Source organism: Muscardinus avellanarius (genome assembly GCF_963383645.1).
Source record: "Muscardinus avellanarius genome assembly, chromosome: 2".
Classification (NCBI taxonomy): domain Eukaryota; kingdom Metazoa; phylum Chordata; class Mammalia; order Rodentia; family Gliridae; genus Muscardinus; species Muscardinus avellanarius.
The window spans coordinates 2,515,322-2,539,219 of NC_137787.1; the positions used below are offsets into that span (position 1 = coordinate 2,515,322).

A 23,898-nucleotide genomic window follows, 5' to 3' on the forward strand; every position below is an offset into this window, starting at 1 on the left:
ACAGATCTGTGTAGTGAGTATTGTGGGCAGTTTGGGCGTCGTTCCTCAGAAATGCTTGATATATATTGTAAGAAATCAAAGACATGGTATTGGAAAGAATAGGATTTTTCAAAAAGAAGATACAAATGAAAGACCAATCAGACTGAGTTAAGAATCCTATAGACCTGGTTTTAAATCGGAAATATCAGAATCAAGCCATGACGCATTTTATTTTAGCCTTAAAGAAAAATAGAGCCGGGCGTGGTGGCGCACGCTTGTAATCCCTGCACTTGGGAGGCAGAGACAGGAGGATCGTGCTGGTTTGAAGCCAGCCCCACTGGCTTAAGAGACCCTGTTTCCAAAAATAAAAAAGTATAAAATAGGTCTGGAAGTGTAGCCCAGAGGTAGGAGGGCTTCCAGGAACTCCAGTAACCAGCAAAAATAAAAATAAAAAATACAGTTCCCCTAACTCCTTCCTGGTCACCAGACTAGGAATGAGGGTCACCCTGATCCACCGGGAACGGGCTGCATCTCCCAGGAGAAGAGCAGGGCGAGTCCTCCCAGGCCCCACAGCACCGGGGGAACGTGGATGCCAAAGAGGGGGCACTCAGCTGGATCAGCCTTTGCCATCCTGGCTGGGTTGCAGGAGATAAAGCTAGGACCGTCTCTTGGCAACCTAGATAAAGCTAGGACCGTGCTGAATGCGGGAGACCTCCAGCTACAGTGGCAGGGGATAGAGAAGGACCCAGGGAAACAGGCATGCCTGAGTCCTCTGGAGACGGTGCTACACGGACAGGAGAGGGGGCACGCCATTGGCCTCAGCAACAGAGGGCAGGGGTGAGGGCCAGCGGCCTCCCGAGGAGCTCATGGGAGTCTGGGCTGTTGGTGGGAGAAGTGCTCCTGAACGAGGCTCTGAGAGGGCCCAGGTAGCAGAGGGAAAGACAGTAAAGTCTCCAGAATGCTCCCCTGTCCCTGCCCCCGCCAAGACAGTGAACCCAAGCACATCATACCCAGAAACATGGAGGGGGGCTGTCAAATCGCTAAAAGGTGGGACTGCAACATCACGAGGGCGAGGAGGCGAAGGACGGGGAGCTATGTGCCGCCTGTGGCCACTGGACTCTCCTTGCAGCACGCACAGTCCTCCTGCAAGCTTCCCCGGTAAATCACGTCTTGCACACCGGTTCTGTGCACTTTCTTTGGCCTGTCCACAGCCTCGCCCACTGCCCTGGTGAACCCGGGCTGTGGATGTGGTATGCCCAATCCCGTTTCTCATGGACGGGAAGGCAAAATGCAGCTTGCATTCAGACAGACAGCAGGGTCATGTAAGGTCTGGTCCAGTGTAACTCCCCTGCCCCCTGTGGGGAAGTGGCTCACTGGCCCGGCAGGCACTGAGGGCCTCCGAAGCAAGCGCCTCCTACACAACCACACTCGCCTGGTCCGCACCACCTGGGACACGTGTCCCCACCCCGCCTTCTTGCTCTCTCTTCTCCCAGAGCTGCTGTCCATGCAGAACCACCCGGAGAATCTCGTCTTACCAGTGTAACTTCCTGTTATTGTTACAGAAAGAGGAGCCAATGGAAGCCAAACTTCAGAAAAAAAATACACAAGAGGTCCCTGCCGCTTCCTCCACTCCCAAAGGCCGGCCCGGGCCTTTCTGGCTGCCTAGATGTTCCTGTGGACCAGATCCACACCATGGCTCGGTGCTTAACCCATGTTAAACTGGCCGTGGTCTGAGCTATCACGGTCTCCCTTTGCTGACCCGCCGTCCCCCTCGGAGGCTCCCTTTCCCCAGGATCCGTGAGTCCACGCAATTAACGTGGTTCTGAAAATTGGGAAATGGGATTGCACGTGGGCACACACACTGGCCGCAGTGTTGCCTGTCACCCATGTCTGCCCAGCTCGAGGGGCATGATACAGTGCTGGAAAATTCCACCACGGAAGGGACCCCAGAGGTCCAGGCTCCAGCACCCGGTCCTCGGGATGGAAAGACACAGTCTGCAGCGCAGCAGGAGCCACGAGGTGAGGCCCGCGGGGTGATGAGGACCCACCTCCGGCTCCTCCGCACAGCCTCGCCCTCCACCCGTGCAGCCCACCCCAGTGGGAACCGAGCCGGAAACACACACGGGCCGCCCGCAGCTCCTCAGGGTTTAACCTAAGGGTTTACATCTCTGGGACGGCGTGAAAGTGATGCTCGTTCAGGAGAGGCCAGACTTAAAGCTTTGGCTTGGATCTTTCCTGGGCTGGTGACAGGTGCAGAGCCTCTCTCTGGGGGCTCCGAGGTGACACCCGGAGCCCTGTGACCACGAGGGGAGATGACCCGGCTCTGCACTGCCAGGGGGTGTGCACAAGGTATTGGGTGCACCATGCCCGACTCCACCCTTGATTTTGAAGTAGGCCTGTGTTAGGTGAGTTTATCCAGCTGTGGCTAAGTGTGCTGAGGCTGGACCCAGTGCCCCAGACGCAGCCTCCCCGCCTCGCAGAGCTGGCTGGGCCTCAGAGAAGCCTCCCGCTCTAGAGCCCTGGCAGAGCAAGTCTAAGGAACATGAGTTTTTCTTTTGCATGCAGAGGGAAGAGGCTTGGGTTAAGAGTTAAAATACATTTCAAATGTCTGTCTGTCTGTCTCTCTCTCTCTCTCTCTCTCTCTCTCTCTCTCTCTCTTTTCCCCCCAGTACTGGGGATTGCTATTCTACCTCTGAGCTACACTCCCAGCCCTATTTTTTATTCTTTATTTTGAAACAGGGTTTCACTAAGTTGTGGAGGGCCTCACTAAGCCGCTGAGGCTAGCCGCAACCCACAATCCTCCTTTCTCAGCCTCCCAAGTGCTGGGATTACAAGCTGCGCCACCACGCCCCGCTTTCAAATGCATCTTTCTGAGACTTCAGCAATTTTTATTTTCTAGCTTTAAAAATATTCCTCCAATCTGAGGACTGCCTGCTTGAGGAGAGAAGATGCTGCTTTTTTCTCATGATTTTGGAGCTCACTGACTACTCATGAAAAGCCATTGACAAAGCTCCAATGCTCGCACTCCAAAAGGGCCCGGGGCCCAACCACCCTCCGGCCTCCTGGGAGCGGCCGTGGCCCCAGGGGTGACCACCAAGGGACAGATGAGGTCACCAGGTCTACGCCCCCGTGGTGGACACACAAGTCCCCTAAGAGGGGTCTGTGTTCTGCGAGGCGGGCCGCAGGACACGCGTTGCTGCCAGCTGGCTGGTCGTTCGCCGCGACCATCGCAGGCCGCTAATGAGGATTGTTTACTTGGAACCCATCACAGAATGGAGCCAAGACATGTTGTCCAAAACTTCCAACGCACTGCGGAGAAAACACGGGAAGCAGCCAAAAGAAACGTCTTTCTTCCCAGAATTACAGTGCAAAGCCACAGGCCAGCGTTTAAATATCAATACCCTGGTGTCTAGAGGGCGGGCTTCCATGAAGTATAAACACTCTCACTTTATACAAGATTCATACAAGACGTCTGCTGGAGGTCTTCAAAGGCTCCCCCAGCCGGGCGTGGTGGTGCACACTTGTAATTCCCACGCTTGGGAGGCGGAGACAGGAGGATCGCGCAGGTTCGAAGCCAGCCGCGCTGGCGTAAGAGACCCTGTTTCAAAAATATAAAATAGGTCTGGGAGTGTAGCCCAGAGGTAGAAGGGCTTCCCGGAACCCCAGTACCACCAAAACAAAAAAGGCTCCCCCAGCCCCACTGGGCCAGTCCCAGGAAGGTCAGCCCTACTGTCAGCCCCACAGAGGTCCAGCATCTAGGCCTCCTTTCCTGGCTACTACACTGACCCCATCATACTCGGGCCAATTGAGACAAGTCATGACCACCAGTAGGTGGTCACTGTGGTCACCGTAGGGCTAAGATTCTTTTCTTTTCTTTTTGGCACTGGGGATTGAGGCAGTCTACCTTTGAGCTAAACCACCAGCCTGATTTTATTTCTTATTTGGAAACAGGGTCTTACTGAGCTGCAGACGGCCTCGCTAAGTTGTCAAGGATGTCTTCAAACCTGCGATAGTCCGATCTCAGCCTCCAAAGGACTGGGCTTACAAGTGTGCACCACCACACCCGGCGAGATTCTTTTTTTTTTCTTCTTCTTCTTTTTTTCTTTTTTTTTTTATTGGTGCACTGTATTCATACATCATAGTGGGATACAAACTTTTGTAGACATACATGCACACATCGCCCAGTCAGCCCCGACCCGATCCCCACCCCATTCCCTCCCCATCCCTCCTCTGCTTGGCTTAGTGGTTGACATCTAGTATTATAGCAATTTATCCAAAATTAAAAATGATAATTTCACATAACAGTTTCATTTGTCTGATACCAAGCTTTTGATGACTTAAAGAGAACATTCCAATATTTCTTTTTGCTTTCTTTCTTACCAGAGAATGTTTTTTTCTATTTTTTTAGGTGAAACTATCATATATTTATATATTTATTTTTCAGGAAAAAAATCTATCCTAATATGGAATATGGACTCTAGATACCCAAAACGATCTCGAAAAAGAAGAAAGCTAGAAGATGTATATTTTCTGATTTCAAACCTTATAAAGCTACAATAATTGAAACAGGGTAGTACTGTTCTAAAGGCAGATATATAAACCATTGGAGTTAAATAAAAGCCTAGAGCTAAATTCTTCCATATATTGTCAAGTTATTTTTGACAAGGTTTCCACGAATATTTGGTGGAGAAAATAATAATCTTTTAACTAAATATTGTTGAAAAATAATAATTACATGAAAAAGAATAAAATCGGACCCTTACCTAATCCCATATACAAATATTAACTCAAAATAGATAAAAGACCTAAGTATAAATCTTAAGACTATAAACTTTTAGGAGAAAATCTGGGTCATAAAACCTCACAAAATTGATTGACAGTGATTTCTTGGATATGATTTCAATGACACAGGCAACAGAGGAGTATACAAACTCCCTAAAAAATAAAAAAATATTGTATATCCAATGACAGTGTAAACAGAGTTAACAGTTACTAATAGAATGGGATAAAATATTTCCAAATGCTATATCTAAAGGTATATTAATATTCCAACTAGAAATCCTAAAAATTAACAACAATAAAGGCAAACAATACCCTTTAGAGATAGGTAAAAGACTAACATAAATAATGAATCTCCACAGATAACCAATCTTAGTTGTCTGTTGGATGGAAAATCTTGTTTCTCTAGTTCTGGAGTGTGTTACCTATTTCTTCTTTGTACTTAATCTCTTTGAGTATTTTCTCTAGTGCTGGTTTTGAAGACATAAATTCCTTCAGTTTCTGTTTGTCATGGAAGCTTCTTATTTTTCCATCTAATTTGATAGAAAGTTTTGCTGGGTAGGAAATTTTTGGCTGGAAGTTGTTTTCTTTCAGAGTTTGGAATATGTTACTCCAAGCCCTTCTGGCTCTCATGACTTGGTTTGGGAAGTCTGGAGTGATTCTAATTGGTTTGCCTCTGAATGTCACTTGGCCCTTTGTTTTTGTTGCCTTTAAGATTCTCTGCTTGGCTTCCACAGTGGTCATTTTGACAATTATGTGGCATGGGGATCCTCTTCTCCGATCCTGTCTAAAGGGAGTTCTATAAGTTTCCATGACCTGTGTATCGACCTCTTGCTCTATGTTTGGAAAATTTTCTGCTATTACTTCCTTGAAGAGATTGTTGATCCCTTTGGTTTCACTTTCTTTTCCCTCCTCTATTCCAATTATTCTTAGGTTAGCTCTCTTAAAATGGGCCCATATTTCTTCAATGTCAGATTCCTGCTGTCAGATATTTTTTTCTAGATTAGAAACTATGCATTCATTTTTGGAATGGTCATCTTCTAAGAGCGAGATTCTGTTCTCCATGTGGTTGTTTGTGCTTTGAATTGAGGCCTTTACTTCATTAATTGCATCCTTTATCTCTTTTTGGCTCTCTCTGAATTCTTTTCGAAGCACCTCTATTATTTCTACAGTTATTTTCCTGATTTGATCTTCTAGAAATCTCTGATTTTCTGTTTTATCAGGTTCTGATGTTGTGGGGTTGTGGGCATTCATTGCTCCGGTATTATTCCTCTTTCCCATGATTTCCGATGTTTGTGCCTTCTCTGGGTTCTTCCCTTGGGTCACTACGGCTTCACTTAAGGTGCTCTGGATCTCGAGTCTGTAGTATCTCAGACCCCACTACTCCTTTACTGGTTTGTATCACAGAGTCTCCGACCCACGAAATCGATAGAGGCTGCTTTAGACTATGGGGGGTGCCAGGTTGCACGTTCTCCTATAGTGTGATATCTCTGCCACTGCCACTCCCCCACTGGGTTAAGTCCCAGGGAGTACAGTACTGGGATTTCTCCTCTGGGGCCCGCAATTTGACTCACTGTTCTTGAGTACGTAGATGGAGCTGTACTGGACTCAGTGAATTCGCTGCTGCTGCTGCCGGTGGCAATATGGCGCCGCTGCTACGCCCTCGGCTGTGAGGCTGGCGTATTTCTTCTTGGTTTTGAGTTTCACTCTGAATCCCTGCAGCGTGTGCTGAGCTCAGCCACTGGGAGCTTTAGATGTTCCCTGCGCCGAGAAATCCCGCCTGGCTGCTCCGCAGCGGCTCACCTTGGCTTGCTGTAGCCGTCCGGTGAACTCGCCGCTGCCGCCGGCAGTATGGCACTGCCTCCGCGTCCTCAGGCGTGAGGCCAGTGTATCTCCTCTGTGGCTCTGAGCTCTGTTCTCAGTCCGCTTTCTCTCTGGAGCCTGGTGATTTTTTTGTTTCTCTGGTGATGGTGTTTTCTGAAAGTTGCTGATTTGATGGCTATGAAAGTTGCTGATTTTGTGGTAATGGAGATTGGTTGTTAGCGGGGCTCTTAAGCCCCGCTTTTCTCGGTCGCCATCTTCCCAGAAGTTGAGATTCTTGATATAAGATGTGGCTGTTTGGTTTGAACAAATACACAACCTTGGGCAGTTATTTCTTAACCAGGAAATTCTATGAAATGAAAATCAACCACAAATCAAGAAATGTAATGGTGTCCACAGTGGGGACTGGACGGGGCATGCCGGGGTGGAGATGGAGTCCAACACCTGAGACCTCTCCCCTCCCTGGGTGCACCTGCTGGGCTCACAGGGGAGGAGAAGCCAGCAGGAGAATGAAGTGGGATAGAAGAAATAAAAGCAATAGATAGAAAGGAGACAAGCAGGGCAGAAAAGGGGGACCATGGCTTTTAAATTAAAGCTCATGGTCACCTCCCCTCACTCCAAAGGCCTGTTTTGCTTCAAGCCTGAATTCTTAAAAGGGCTAATGAGTCTCGGAACACAGTAAGTCCAGTTAATTGATGCCTGTATATTTGTGAGCTCATAGAATGTATTTTTAGACTGGTAAAAGAAGTCTAGAGAAAGACTGTTGGGAGCCATTAAGGCCTTCCCCTGGGTCGGTGTCTCTGCCTCAGCTGACTGTCCTTCGCCCAGAGTCAACAAGGTTTGAGGTTTGGGGTTATGGAAAGTTCAAAGAGGTCTGAGAGAGGATCAGGTGGTGATGACACGAGGGTACTGATAGGCCTATCTGTAATGTGTGTTTTGTATTGGTCTTTATTGTATTCTGGTGATGGTGCCACGAGAATGTTGATTGACCTGTAGCTGTGTATAAATACCTCTGGAAAAACAAACCCAAGGTCAGCACAATAAAGACAAGATTGACCCAGAAGCTGCATTGGCCAGGAGTGTCCGCACGATAGAGAATACTGACCCAGGCATAGTCGTCGACCCGTAGGAAATATTGACCCCAGAACAGGGGTCGACCAGTAGAGACAGTAGGCTGGCGGCTCCCCCACGTTAGAGTTAAAAACTCTTCATCCTCACGCCTCACTTCAGAACCCCTACTCTTGCCGGCTGGCTCCGGCAAGAGACATTGTTACAAGCCAAGTGCCATCCACAATTAGGTAAGGTCGACCTGAAGGCTCTAAGCACTGTCCATCAGCCAGGTAACATCAGGCAGAAGATTCTGAGAAGACCCGGGTCACTACCCCTGCTCAGCACGCCTCGATCAAAGGAATCAACCCTGCACACAGGCTCCACTCGCCCACCTTTTACAACGCTTCCTACAAAGCGAGAGGTGCGCTCCCTCAAGGGCCGGCCTCTCGAGCGCTCACTCTGGCAGCCTGCCTTTGCCTTGAATGTGCGCCCTTGCTTCCCCAAATAAACCTCTCTCAGCTCTACTCTTTGTCTGGGAAATTCTCCTCCAACCCAAATCCACATCCGTGCCAAGATATCTCAGACCCAGAAGAGACAACAAGATGCCCCAGACTTCTGGACAAATATACATTAAAGAAAGGCAAGCCGAACCAGGAGCGCACCTGTAATCTTAGTACTTGGGAGGCTGAGGCAGGAGGACCACAGGTTTGAGGCCCAGCCTTAGCAACTAAGCAAGGCTCTGTTTCAAAATAAAACCCTGGAGGAGGTAGCTCAGAGGTCGACTACCCTTGGATTCAATCTCCAGTAAAACACACACACACACACACACACACACACACACACACACACACACACAGGCAAGTGAGCGCCAGGGTCCTGTGGCAGCAGCCAGAGCAATTCAGATAGAGCCCTGAGGAGGCGCCCTCCTGTGGGGATGGGTGGGTGTCGTGGCCAGGCCAGCCTGCCCTGCGCCCACCCAGCTCAAACAGAAACACCATGAGCCATTTGCAATCAAGAGGCTGGCCTCCTCTCAGGAAGAGCCAGGCTGCGAGAGCTTTGGGAAGATGTCCTCTTTCACCACAACAAAAGCCGAGGCCTTGGACCGGGATCCCACAGGGCTGAGGAGGACTCCGATTAGCTCCCCTGTGAGGTGTTCCCAGGTGGAAGGCTGGAAACACAGCAAGCAGCTGGCCGCAGAAAGGGTCACCTTCCCAGGCTGCCTGCCCCTGCACCTGCCGCCCCAGCCGCCCACTCTCTCCCATAATGCTCTCACACACGTCCCTCCACGGCCCTAAAGACAGTATGGAAGTGGAGTCTGTGCCAGTATTGGGAACTAATTTCAGAAACGTCTTTGATACTAATGTCAAGATGTACTGACTTCAGATGCTTTGGCATTAATTTTAAAGTATAGAAAGTGTCAGAGCCTGGGTGTTGGGCAGCACTTCAGACAGGGAAGGAACCCTGCAGAGTTCCCTGCACCACCGGTGGTTAGCAAGAAAAGAGAGGTAGCCCAGGGCCTTTGCATTTTAAAGAGAAGTTTACAGGGAAAATAAACTCTAGCCAACAGGCTAGGATGTGGGAGGATGGCGTGAGCCTTCAAGAGATCCCTGACTTCTAACCATGTAACACATTTAGGGTCTTAAAGATTTGAGCTTATGCCTATAGGAAGACGACTTTTGGTCAGACAGAATGTAAGATAGTGGATCCCCACATCAAACGCCTTGCCCCAGAGAAGGGGCAGAGCTAATCAGGTCAGGAAGATGATTGGTTAAGCAAAGATTCAAAATAAAATTCTTTATAAAAACTGCTCTGTATCCAAAAGCTTCAGTCACTGATTTTCAAGTTGCTTCCCTGCATCCATCCCTTTAGTGCAGTGCCTCACTGTACTTTCTGCCTCTGTAATAATAAAATTACTTAAGTTTGCAGCAGAAGAGTGCGGGCTATTCTTCTTCTAAAATAGCTCAGAACCAGAACCCGCGGCTTCGTCTACACTGGTACAGTTTTGCTGCCCCACCGTAACAGTCCGTGCCGTCCTCTGGGGGGTCTAGGGCTTATGGCTGAAGGTCACCAAAGACTCAAACACAAGACCCTCCAGCACTGCCGCGGGCCCTGAGTCTGCATCCGTGAAACCTGGGTGTCTTGAGGGCCCCCTTCAACACTCTTCAAACAATGACGCTGTCCTGTTTCCAGCCTTGTCTGGCTGGTCTGTCCCCACCTGGCTAGAGCCAGAATGAGTTCGGTTGGCAGGAGCCTAGGGCAGGACCTCAGGCACAAGCCCCTCTCCACCCCCAACCTCCCGCTGGAGACCCCAGACCTGCCGTGACGCCGGGCACCACCTCAGGGGCGTCCCCCGGCCCTGCTGCCCTGCCCTGCCCTGTGAGGCTGGAGGCCCTGAGTCACACCCTGCCCCTCGCCTGGACTTCCTTTCTCCTGTGACCCTCTCGTCTCCTTCCCACACCAGGCCCAGCTGGAGAGTCCAGAGTGGTGTGCCGTGTCGAGACCCTACAGTTAAAGGCACCTGTGATTTCCATAGAAAGCGGCATTCCAGGGTGAGGACACAGAGGGGTGGGGTCATGAGGCGCACTGTGGAACAGCACACCAGAGGGCAGGTCCATCCTTTGCCTTGCAGGTCCTGGCACAGCCATGCACCACACTCTGCCCAGGCATCGGGGTTCTGGGTGAAGGCCAGTCTCTGCCCAAAGAGTCCACACTCAGCAAGAAAGGGAAGGGACCACCCACACCGGGGCAGCCAGCCATCCAAGGCCGAGGGGCCCTGCACTGTACAGCCAGCAAGGACCCCCTTGCTCCCCAGATCTCAGTGATGTGGACGTTCTGTCCTGGAGGAAGGCACAGCACTGTCTGCCCAGCCATGCAGAGCCCCAGAGAGCCCAGCTCCCTGAGCGGCAGCTGCTGAGCAGGGCCAGGGAGCAGGGTGCCTCTGGGTCCCCAGGCAACTCTTTTTGCCTGTTTCTCTCCCCTCTGCCCTTCCCCGGGGCTGCAGAAACATCGCCAGGGCTCATGAAGATTGCACAGGAGCACATCCCAGGAGAGTCCGGCACCAAAGGACCGGCACCAGGGCCCGCCGGACAGGTGCCTCTTCTGCTGGGGTGGTGGGCCAGAGGAAGACCGGAGCCCCCATCAGCATGGTTGCACGGGACACTACCATCTATGAAGTGTCTCTGCAAGTCTAATCTCTCCCAAAATATGTCACTTATTTTCAAAAGTCCCTTCATCCTGACCACCCCAGTTTCTGTCTGACTGTCTAGATTTTAGGCTGGCACCAAGGAGCACTGGACAGTTGGCATTGGACTCCTAGGTCCACCGGCTTCTTTAGCAAAGGGACGTAATTAATTCCAGAACTGTAAATGTCTCCAAGGCAGAATCTTCCACAACACACATTTCCACCTGGACCTGGCCATTCCCATGAGAAGCCAAATGCAAAGTGCCACAGAGTGTTGGGGTCTGCACAACTGCCTGACAGAACTTCCGATGACTCGGCCACATGTGGCGTCGAGCGCAGGTCTGCACAACCGCCTGAACGTCCGATGAATGAATCTGCAACATGTAGCGCCAAATGGATATGGAGGGCGTAACTACTCTCCTTATTGGCTCAAATAATGCTTCCGTGCTCGTGAACCCCTTGGACACTAGATAATGATTGGCTGCAAGTTATGTGCTTTGCACATGCAAGGGTGACCTTTAGCTTGATAGGTTAGAATAGTTTCCTGTTGGAAATCCCCCTTGTGGTTTTTTGCTTTAAATTGGGTTGCCTGAAAGAAATAAACGAGATCCTGCTTAACTCGACTCCCGGCTGGTGTGTTTCTGTTCCGGCTGTCAGCACTCATTTTCCTGATCAGCCCCACCGCTGACGGTGAGGCACCACCGTCATGAGGCACCACCGCTTCTTGCTCTGAAGGAAAGGCTGACAGGCTAATCAGTCCGCGGGTGAGTATCCCCCATAAATTATGGAGAAGTCCAGTTCTAAACCTGACCCTGTGCTAGAATCCCTTCAACTCGTTCTCAAGAGCCGAGGACTTAATCTCGCTGATAACCAAGCCACCCAGGCCTGGGGGTACCTTTTAAAATCTGCCCCATGGCTCCCCGAAAGTAATCTTTTTGATTGGGATACCTGGGATCAAGTTGAGGGGCTGGTTAGGCGAGCCCAGACAGAGCAAGGGAGATCCCCCCCCGGGAGTTCTCCCCACCATTTTCGTGCTTAAAAGCTGTTTTTCCCTGCAACCTCTGAAGAAACTCGATGACTGTGGCCCCAAGCCAGCAGAAAAAGGGGCCGCCAAGCATACACCCTCCTCCAGTCCCAAAGCCCCTAAGAAACCTCCCGATCCCTCCGATCCCTTTGGGGACGCTAAGGGCTCCCCACAACCCTTTTCCCCGGCCAATTCCTTCTCCGTACCCTCGGCTATGCCGCCATATGTGGGCGAAGTGGGAGCTGGAGGAACTGTCAACATAAATCCTGGGGGAAACCATACAGCCGCCTAGTACCCCTGGGAACCACAGGATCTCAAAGAGCTCTGAAAGGTGGTGGCGGAGGACGGTCCCAATTCCCCCTAGGCAGATATCCTAGTGGAAGGGCTGGCCCAGCAGGCTGTGCCTCCCCGGCTGCCTCGCGGCTGCACCTCCCCACCAGCCCCAGCCCCAGCCCCAGCCCGGAACACGGCTGCACACCCCGCTGCCACCCTCTGCAGCGGCTGCAGAGCGTGCTTCGCCGCCAAGCCCGACTTGGAGGACGACGAAGAGGAGGCACTGGTGTTCCCCAAGTCGCCCCTGCTGAGACCCACGGTGCTCGTGGCCGTCCTGGCCCGCAATGGTGCGCACCTGCTGCCGCACTTCCTACGCTGCCTGGAGCGGCTGGACTATCCCAAGAGCAGGATAGCCATCTGGGTGGCCACCGATCACAATGTGGATAATATCACCAAGATCCTCAGGGAGTGGCTGAAAACCGTGCAGAGACTCTATCACTATGTGGCGTGGAGACCTATGGATGAGCCTGAATCTTATCCTGATGAAACTGGACCCAAGCACTGGCCAAGCTCCCGGTTTTCCCATGTCATGAAACTACGGCAGGCAGCCCTGCGAACTGCGAAGGGAAAATGGTCAGACTACATTCTGTTTATAGATGTCGACAATTTCCTGACTAATCCATAGACCCTCAGCCTCATGATTGCAGAAAATAAAACCATCATGGCCCCCATGCTGGAGTCCAGGGGCCTGTACTCCAACTTCTGGTGTGGAATCACGCCACAGGGCTTCTACAAACGCACCCCAGACTACCTTTAGATTCGAGAGTGGAAGAGGACAGGCTGCTTCCCTGTCCCCATGGTCCACTCCAGCTTCCTGATCGACCTCAGGAAGGAGGCCTCAGACAAGCTGGCCTTCTACCCCCGCACCAGGACTACACCTGGACCTTTGACGACATCGTCACCTTCGCTTTCTCCAGCAAGCAAGCAGGTCTCCAGATGTACCTCTGCAATAGGGAGCACTACGGCTACCTGCCTGTCCCTCTGAAGCCTCATCAGACTGCAGGAGGACATCGAGAACCTCATCTACGCGCAGACAGAGGCAATGATTGACCGTCCTCCAATGGAGCCCTCCGAGTTTGTGTCCGTTGTCCCTAAATATCCAGACAAGATGGGATTTGATGACATTTTCATGATCAACCTCAAACACAGAAAGGACAGGAGGGACCGGATGCTGCACACCCTTATGAGCAGGAAATCGAGGTCAAGATTGTGGACGCTGCCTCCCCTACCAAGCCTCAGCTTGTAATACAAGAATACACTCTTCCACAACTACAGCGATTGTTAGGGGAAATAAATTGGCTTCGGCCGTGGATTCCCATCTCTACTGAAGAACTTTCTCCCCTCTTTGATCTCTTAAAAGGATTGGACCTTACTTCCAAAGTCCCCCTTCCCTCACTTTGCAGGGCAACGCTGATCAAGGTGCAAGAATCCATTAATGATGCAAAATTGAGGAGATATGATCCAAACTTGCCACTTAATTTTTATATATTTGTGGGAAATGCTCTATGCTCAGCCATACTTGCTCAGGAAGGAGAACCCATTCATTGGATCCATTTAGCCGTTGGGGGAGTGCCTAGAGTATATCCCATCACTGATCAAATGGCTGATTGCATTATAAAAGGCAGAAATATTGCCAATCGGTTATTCGGAATAGACCCCCATAAAATTATCATTCCCTTTCGCCTCTCTGATTTTACATTGTTACAAAAAAATAATTCAAAAATAGTATTTGCATTAGAGGGATTTTTAGGAGACTTGGACTGCCATTATGGTCCCTACAAGTGGATGAGCTCTTTTACACAATTAGAATGGAAACCCCCAAGGCAATTTTTACTTACCCCAGATCCCAAATTTATTACTGTATTCACCAGTGGAGGGTGCGAAGGGGCCTCCGTGGTTATTTATCCCCCTTTTGTAAAAGGAATGGATCCTCAGCCCCTAAAAACCATCTTCCCACCTGTAAAAGGATCCCCCAAATTCAAAGAACCTTTTGCCGTAGCCCTAGCCCTGCAAGGATTTTTTGAGTCTATAAATTTATTCTCAGATAGTTTATATGTAGTAAATTTGTTACCTACTTTAATAGATGCTTATATTAAATTAGATGCCAATCCTATTACCCCTTTAATGATACCAATAAATGCCTGCTTAAACAACATTGATATCCAATATATATTCAGCATCTTAGGGGACCTCAAAACCTACCTGGGTTATTGTCCAATGGCAATGCCATGGCTGGCCAACTGGCCTCAACAAAAGTTCAAGCCCTATCTGTAGAAGAGGCCATGGATTTTCATCGATTAACCCATGTAAATTGGAGGGGATTAAAACATGAATATCCTCAAATCCCTTCTAAGGATTTAAAAAGAATTGTTCGCACTTGTAAATCATGTCAACCCTTCTTGGAAATACCTCCCCTTCAATCGTCCGGAGTTATTCCAAGAGGCTTACGCCCCAATGGATTATGGCAAGTGGATGTAACTCATTTTCAACCATTTGGAAAACTCAAGTATATTTTTGTTTCCATAGATACCTATTCCAGGGCTGACTGGGCCTCAGCTCATTGGGTGAAAAGACAAAACACTCTATAAGTCACCTTCTTCAATGTTTTGCTATTCTTGGTATTCCCGAACAAATAAAAACTGATAATGGCCCTTGTTTTATTAGTCAACATTTCGCCTCCTTCCTTCAATTATGGAAAATTATTCATACTATGGGCATTCCATATAACCTAAAAGGACAAGCTTTAATAGAAAAATATAATCATACCCTAAAAGTTCAACTACAAAAACAAAAGGGGGAGTCGCTACCCCCACATGATCAATTAAGAAAAGCATTATTAACCCTAAATACCACCTGCCTAAAATAACTGAAATCCCTGAGATTAGCCTTTTGTATTTTATTTTAAAAGAAGGCAGTCATGAAAACCCTAATGTTCATCATCCTGTCCCTGCAAATACAGTATAGTATGCCAGGCTTTGGAGACCCAGGTAAGGCAAGGGAAACATTAAATAAAAGAATGTGACTGAGGAGGAGGTACCTTTTCTGTGCTCCCTGTCGATGGACAAACCATCCAGGTGGTTGATTGTGGAAATAAAGTCGCCCATAACATAATAGATTTAACCCCTGATATGGTCATCTCCCCATAGCAAAATAGATGGGTTTGCGTTAAAAAGCCCAAAATAATCCCTAAGAAGGACGGGCATCCTGAACCCTGTCCCTGTGTGTGTGTGGTGGAGGGGAGGGTTCTTCCCAGCCATTCATAGTCTTTGCTATGAAGTTGTCCAGCAATGCACCCATACGGATGGTGGTGGAGTCCAAGATGAGATTCGAAAACAAGAAGTAGAAAAATGAATTAAACAAATTATCCTTTCCCAAAACCCCGAGTTAAATTATCATCCCATAGCTCTGCCCAACAGCAGAGGGGACTTGGCACTCGATCCCCAAACAGAATCTATTTTGCATTCAACCTACAATCTCCTTAATCAAACCTCCCCCGGAATTAGCTAGAGATTGTTGGCTTTGTCTTTGAGCCGGAACACCTCGGCCCTTGGCCCTAATGAGTCAAGAGGAGTCCCCAAAACTAGATCGCCCCAATTGCTCTATGCCCTTCCCATTATCTGTTCAACCATTTAAAATATCAATAAACAATACCTGTTACTGAGCGCCCAACATTGATGGTTCAAGTTTTGCTCTATAAATATTACTGTTAAATCTTCCCCCAAAATCTTTGTCCCCCTCCCGGGTTGGTTTTTGTTTGTGGCGATAGCATGGCATATGAATCCTTGCCCCCATCATGGACAGGCCTTTGCACCCTTGCCTCCCTGCTCCCCGATATAAATATTATCCCTGGGGAGGAACCAATGCCCATCCCCTCCTTTGATTATTAGGGAGGATGAAAAAAGAAGGCAATACAAGCCATCCCCCTCTTAATCAGCCTGGGGATTACTGCCGGAACTGCCATGGGTGTGGCTGGCCTTGGGATGGTCTTTGAGTTACATAGGAAACTCTCCCTCCAAATGATCGATGGTATTAAGGCCATCTCAGAAACCGTCCGAGACTTACAAGCCCAAGTAGATTCTCTAGCCGATGTGGTATTACAAAAAGGATGGGGATTGGATTTACTAACAGCTGAAAAGGGAGGCATATGCTTGTTTTTACAGGAAAAATGCTGTTTTTATGAAATCGGGCTTGGTCCAGGACAAGCTAAAGCAACTCCAATAAGACCTTAAAAAAGCCGGTGAGATCTACAAGACAACCCATTATGGGTGAGCTTCAATGGGCTTTTGCCTTACTTTTTCCCTCTGTTGGGCCCCCTTGTGTCTCTCCTGAGTGTTTGTACCCTGGGCCCCTGTATTCTCAATAAGTTAGTTCAGTTTGTAGGAAAATACATCAAGTAGAGATCCAATATCAAAGCTTCCCGAGAGAGAGCCCAATCAGTATGACTGGCGTTCTGACCATGAACATCCCCCCTCTGCTCCCCTGTACCCAATGACGGGCAAGATCCTCAGAGGAGGACGACCTAAGACAGGGGCTGGGGTGGCGTATGAGCAGCTATCGAGCATGAGTATCCAATGACGGTAAGATCCTCAGAGGACGACCTAAGACAGGGGCTGGGTGGCGTATGAGCGGCTATCGAGCATGAGTACCCAATGACGGTAAGATCCTCAGAGGAGGACAACCTAAGACAGGGACCATGCATTTCGCCCTCATATATAAAAAGGAAGGGGGAAATGTTGGGGTCTGCTCAACCGCCTGACAGAACTTCCAATGAATCTGCACCATGTAGCGCCGAGCGGATATGGAGGGCGTAACTACTCCCCTTGCCCCTGCTAGCCCAATTTGATAATGTTGAGCCTTATTTGCAGATACCAGCTACAGCCACGCCCTCTCGGCATCGCATTATTATTATTCATGCAGTCCATAGGGAAATCTCAAAGTGAGAAATAGCTCCGAGAGAAGGTGTGGTTGCTGGCCGAAAGTACGCTCCACTTTTAGATATTCTTTCATAACTATTATTCTTTTAATAATGATTCTTTTAACTCTCCACATGAATTGCTCCGGTGATGTAAGATCAGGACTGTGAGAGAAACTGAGTCCGTGGAAAATAAAATTTCTGGTAATTTGTCCAAACCTCTAAATGTCCTTGGCTTTGTTTAAATGGTAATAGAACTTAGTTAGAAATTAGATGCCGTGGTGGCATTCCAGTCAGTAATTACAAATGCAGATTTCCTCTCAATCTCTGACCTTCAACCTAATCACTAACTAACCTAGAGGGGGAGGCGACCCGATGCCTCTATTTACCTCTCTTTGTGATCCTGCCCAGATACGGGAAGACAAACGTTGGGTGTAACATCAAAGCAACCCAGTTTATGAGCAACTAATACTGCCCAATACAATGGAGCTGAAGGCTAGGAAGATTCTTGACCTTTACACCCAGTATGAGCCCTACCCGAGATGGGAGGGGCGCCACGTGGCCCAGGAAAGGATATTGCAAAGGGTCTGAGACAGGAATGTGGATTATTTTTAAGATGAATAGGTTTCTAATAAGCCTAAGGAAGTATATCTGACAACTAAATCTAAAAACTACATGGTATTTTTGGTGTTTGTCTGCCAAACTGTGTTGTGAGTTTGCTTAAGCTTTCAGATTTTAGAAGGTAAGACGGCAACACCTGAGAAAACTCTATCACATCCACCTGAATCACCACATCCCCCCATGCCTGCCATACGGACTGAGCCCAAAAGATGGAAAGATCCAAGAAAGTTAAAGAAGATTCCCTGAGAGGCCTCCAAGCCTTTGGGCGTGCCCGTTTCTTCTGGAAGATTGCCCTTTGGAACTGCCTATCTGCAAAATCCGGGAGAAGATCCTGAGCTAATCTCTTGAAAGCCGAAAGCCAGCCGAAAGCCGGACTAGTTTTTTTTACCTTTGTTTACATGTTATTCACTATTGTTTTACAGTGATTGCATTCCCCTCCTTTTCTCTTATTATTAACTTTACTGGTGAAGGGTATAAATTTTGGGGGGTTCTTGTAATAAAGTGTCATTAGCTCAAGAAGCTCTTGTCCATATCAGATTCTTTCCAGAAAGCGCCGCCAGTAGGAACTTAAAGAAATTTAGTTCCTAGAAGGGAAAGAATCGCTGCAGATAATAGGCTGCAGTACATCACCCTATCCTTCCCCATCTTTTCTGAGATTCTCAATCATGAGTGGACTCACGCCCCATTTGGACTGAGTTGGTTTATGGCACTTATTGGCTCAAATAATGCTTCTGTGCTTGTGAACCCCTTGTGCATTGGATAATGATTGGCTGTAAGTTATGTGCTTTGCACATGCAAGGGTGACCTTTAGCTTGATAGGTTAGAATAGTTTCCTGTTGGAAATCCCCTTGCGGTTTTTTGCTTTAAATTGGGTTGCCTGAAAGAAATAAACGAGATCCTGCTTGACTCGACTCCCGGCTGGTGTGTTTCTGTTCCAGCCGTCGGCACTCATTTTCCTGATCAGCCCCACCGCTGACGGACTAGACCCGCCAACAGAGGACAAGAGGGCGATGTCATCTCCCCAGTGCCTTGGACAAGCCGGCCATGCCTTGTCTGGCTGGCTCTGGGGAGCTGGGACACAGGAGCCCTGTGGCCATGTTCTCTGGAGCTGACCAGATGACTCCAGTGCAGGTCGGGCCAAGCGGAGAAGTTCATTCAGGGCTCCACAGGCCCCTTGCCCTAGAAGACCAGCAAGGTGGGTCGCGCACCCACATCCCAGTCCTGGGTTTCCAGCCAGGACCATGGAGGCTGCCTGCAGTTCCAACATTCTCTGTGTCCTGTCCCCAGGGAGTGTGCAAGGGATACAATTTAGACTCCCTTTTTTTTTTGGTACTGGGGGTTGAACCCAGAAGTGTTCTATTCTACCTCTGAGATAGAACCCTTTTAAAAAATATATTTTTTTCTGAAACGGGGTCTTACTAAGTTTCTCAGGCTAGCCTTGAACCTGCAATCCTGTCTCAGCCTTCCAACTATTGGCATTAGAAGCATGCACCATCACGCTACTTCCAACCTTTTGGACCCAAAGGCGGCAAAGGATTTGGTCCCTTGGGGGGTTGTTCAGCCTGGGACCTGAGGGGTCTGGATTGCATCCTGCCTTGTCATGAGCACTGCCTCTGCCAATGTGGCTTTCACCACCCCCAAGCATTACGACCCACTGCACACCGATGGACTTACAAAGTCCCTGGGATGAAAGCCTCGTTTCTCCATGGCCTGCAAGGGTAAGCTGGTTATAGCAAGCTCTGGAGAAACAGCTGAGGCCAGCCTGGCGTAGTGGTGCAAACCTGCAATCCTAGTACACGGGAGGCTGAAACGGATCACAGCTTCGTGGCCAGCTTCAGCAACTTAGTGAGGCTCTCAGCAATTTAGTGAGACCCTGTTTTCAATTAAAAATAAAAGAGAGTTGGGACTATAGCTGGAGGTAGAAGGCCCCTGGATTTCATCCTGAGTACCACAAAAAAAAGAAAGAAAAAGAAAGAAAGAAAGAAAGAAAGAAAGAAAGAAAGAAAGAAAGAGAGAGAAAGAGAGAAAGAAAGAAAAGGCTGGGGCCAGAGGCAGCGGGAGTAGGAGAAGGTCACTGGTCCGTGCCTAGCCCCGAGCCACTCCAATTGATAAATCCCAATTTGCCCCGAGCTATCCCTTCTGCCAATGCTAAGGCAGAGCAACTTGGAAACCTGTCTGGGCAAGGCCACAGCCACGGCCACGGCCACCTGATGCTGGAGGTACAGTAGCTATCGAAAAGAATAACCCCAGCTGCACAGCACAACCATAAGTTCAAACAGATACATAAATTAATCATGCTGATTAAAAATGACCATCCACGAACTTACCAAACTAAGTCAGAAGCACATGGATGTATGGGCCTATGAAAACCATAGCCGAGAAACCAGGCCATGACATTATCAAACACACCAGATGGAACCCTCACCTGAGGTCTGCGAGAGGAGCCCCACCCAAGCCAGGTGGGAGGGCGGCACACACCGGCCCATCAACACCCACAAGCAGACTGTCCAAGAGCTTCAGCCGGCCTGAGCCCCCTGCCCAGAACTGCCTCCCCCTGGGCCCTGGCCCAGAGTAAGTCCTCCACCCTGATGGCCCTGTGCCCTGACCAGTTCTTAATCTCATCTGCTTACCTGCATGCGGCCTGAGCTCTCAGTGCGGACTCCTGTAGCCCTGCAGCCACCTTGACCCTTTCTTGGTCTTTCTATAACCTACTCTTATCTTTTGAGTAAAAGTGATGGGGTGACTTGAGGGCCATAGATACTAGCAATTAAGAAGGGAATAAAAGGATCTGTGTTTGCCCGGCTTATAGCAACCAATTTAACCAGGAGTACCTGGTGAATTGCTACCAGTGAATGGGCTATTGCTTGTGACTGGCTGTCATTTGATAAGCTCTGACATTGTGGAAAGACTCCAGCTTATCTGGTCTATGTTAATGGCATAACTTGCTCACAACAAATGTCCAATTCTGTGAACACATTGTTTTTTTTTTATTTGTTTGTTTGTTTGTTTGTTGGTGGTACTGGAGTTCCTGGAAGCCCTTCTACCTCTGGGCTACACTCCCAGACCTATTTTATTTTTGGAAACAATAAACTTCGAACCTGCACGATCCTCCTGTCTCTGCCTCCCAAGCACGGGGATTACAAGCGTGCGCCACCACTCCTGGCTGTATTTTTTTTTTTTTATAATTGGCCAGGTGAGCTCAGAGTCACGGTTACCCAATATCCACGCGCGGTGGGGCCCCCCTCTCCCCCCTGCAGGGCCACGGGGAGGCTTGGACAAGCGACCGTCCGTGGTAAGTGCTGATGGAGGTGCGGGGCTGGGCAGGGTGGTGTGCTTATAAACTAGAGGGGAACTCTTTGTTTCTTGTTACAGACAGCGACGTCAGTATCTCATTTGTCCTTCCCGGGGCCCAAACAGAAGAGTCTCATTTTGTACAGAGTTATATCGCTTTTCCATTCTGTTTCCTGACTGAGGTGTTATGCTTAGAAATGCCTTATTTCACCCCCAGAGTGTAAAAATATTCACCAGTATGTCCGTGGAACTCCTTTACCATTTCAATTGTGTTACGCTTATCTCTTTAAGCCATCTGGAGTTTATTTCATTGTGAGGTAAGAATCCAAGTTTAGCTTCCTTTTTTTTCAAGAACTGTAACCACCTATGCCAGTAACATTTATTACACAATCCATCTTTCACACACGGATTTAATTATCTCCTTTCATGTAATAAATGCTTAAATATCTCGAGTCATTTCTGAATGATCTACACTTTCCCATAACTCCGTCTCTGTTAACGCTGGCATTGGGCTTTTCTCATTATTTTTCTCATCCTGATTTCAGGATGCCCTGGCGTTTGGTTCTGGGGATCACGTCACTCTATTTCTCCGTCTTGATTATTTCTCACACATTCTTCTGAGTGAGTTTAATATCACGGTGTTTCCCCAAATTGACTTTTGGGATCTTAGTTAGAATTTCACGCCCAAGGCACTGGAGAGCCCTTCCCAGGAGACTGGCATGTTTTAATATGCTCCTCCGCCCAGGAGCAGGCTGCCACCCCTCCGCAGCCGTACTCACCTGAAGAGGTCTGCCGTGCCCCGGCGCTGCGGCTGGCTGCTGCGCTCCGTGCTTGAGAATTCTCTTACTCTCACAAGGAAAATGTGTTTTTTCAATTGAGGCACATTTCATTCATTTGAAGACAAAGCTGATGAGAAAATACACTGTGAAGCTGATGTCGCTTTTTCAGGAAAAAATACCCAAAACATTTAATATATGAACTGGTCATGAAAATAGCAAGTGGTTATCTGTATAACCCCATATTTGTGTCTGTGTGTGTGTGTGTGTGTGTATAGAGATGTGTCTGTTCTATACACACATATCAAAGCTGAGGAATAAACTTGGGTTTTCTGATATGTAAGACATCCAGGAAAGTCATGGATTCTTAGATTCTGTTCTCTGACCAGCCACCTCCTGAACGCATATCTGTTCTAGTCATTTTTAAGCTAGCTCTTAAAAGGCAATAAATCAGATTATCTTCAACTAATGAAAAAAAAAAAGTCTCTGGTTACAGCGTTTTCCTTCTGTCTCCTGCATGCTCACTGACCCCCTGACCCCGGTCACTGCGCCCCTCTACCTGGCCAGCGTTCCTGTCAGCTGGCTGTTTTCTAAAGGCCTGTGCGGGGAAGCTGACCCTCCAGCCACTTTGCACATGGTCAGAGACGCAGCGTCACAGAGAGTAGAGAGAGTCCAGGCAGCAGATCGCTCCCCTTGGCATTGCCACTTTATGACCTGAGTATTTGCTGGGTCCCTTCTCCTCCCCTGAAGCCCAAGCTCGTTGCCTGTCGATGGCCAGGCGTGTCCCCTTCTTGGTGCAGCAGGGGCGTGGCGAGCCCTCCTGCAGCGAGCCTCATGGATGCACTTGCTTCTCCCTGCGTATCTCTGAGTATCGCTGAGCATTGGTTCTGGCTCCTCCTCGGGACACCGGCTCTTCAGATGTTGGCCCGCGGTTCTTTCTTCTCCAACCCAGCAAGGAGGAGGGTCGGCTAGAGCAGAGAGCAAGAGCCCCACGACGTCCAGGAACACCCGCTCCTGGTGGCCGCCTGAAGGCGGGATGTGACCTTAGCCCTGGGCCAACAAGCCCCTTGAGAGCGCAGGCCGGGGGGCATGCAGCTTGGGTGCAGGGGCTGGCGGTGGGGAGGGGGTGCTGCTCATTGGCAAGGGCTGTGAGGAGCGTCTGGCTTCCAATCTGTTAGAAAAGTACATGTCCGTGCATGCTTTGAAATTAAGCCTCTGTCCGCAGTATCATACAGCAACATTTTCCTCCCATTTTTATGAATTCCTAAAATTTTTAGTTTTTGATATAAAAATAGATAATGAATGAGCCTGACAACACTGCAGAATGCCCCAGTTCTCTAAAAGCAAATGAGCTGTCCAGGCCCCAGCGTCTCAGGAAGCGGCTCCACCAGAAAGCATGTGTGCAGGCCCCGCCCTGCCCAGGGACCCGGGTGTGGCCGCCGACCTCAGGCAGGCAAGTAAGAGCTGTTACTCACCTGCTTGTACCAGGGAGGGAAGTGGGAGCTGGGATGGTCCCAGGGACCTCTGGCCATCGAACACCAGCCCCAGAGGACTAAGGGCCCTAGCATGGCACTTGCACTTGCTCTAACACTCTTCCTCTTCTCCCTCCCTCTCTTCTTCCTTCCTTTCCTCCCTCCCTTCCTCTCTCTCCCTCTCTCTCTCTGCTTGTGGGAGGGAAACACACACACACACACACACACACACACACACACACACACACACACATCAAGGGCACTGAAGTCCATGCTCCTGGCAACCGCCATTTGACCCCATTCCATGGCTGGCTGTGGCGATGTACGCCTGCAATCCCAGTATTTGGGAGGCTAAGACAGGAGGATCACAAGTCGGAGTCCAGCCTCAGCAATTTATAGAGTCACTATTTCTAAATAAAATAGGACTGGGGGTGTGGCTCAGAAGCTCAGAGGTAGACTGCCCCTGGGCTCAGCCTCCAGTACCAACAAAAGACAAGAGACCATTCTTTATTCCATGCCTAAGAAATAGCAACACAATTTTTTTCTTTTTTTTTTTTTTTGGTGGTACTGGGGGTGGAACCCAGAGGCTTTCTACATCTGGGCTATACTCCCAGACCTTTTTTTAAAAAATATTTTATTTGGAAACAGGGTCTCACTAA

General features: G+C 49.1%; 1 pseudogene across 1 annotated transcript; it reads left to right on the forward strand.

Moving 5' to 3' along the window:
- The first annotated feature begins 1,865 nt into the window (after nt 1-1,865).
- On the forward strand, nt 1,866-21,826 carry LOC308279891 (procollagen galactosyltransferase 2-like; annotated as a pseudogene). Its single transcript has 6 exons — nt 1,866-1,998; nt 10,442-10,561; nt 10,631-10,719; nt 11,878-12,069; nt 12,199-13,409; nt 21,737-21,826. The product of its transcript is annotated as a procollagen galactosyltransferase 2-like (transcript).
- Nucleotides 21,827-23,898: the final 2,072 nt, after the last annotated feature.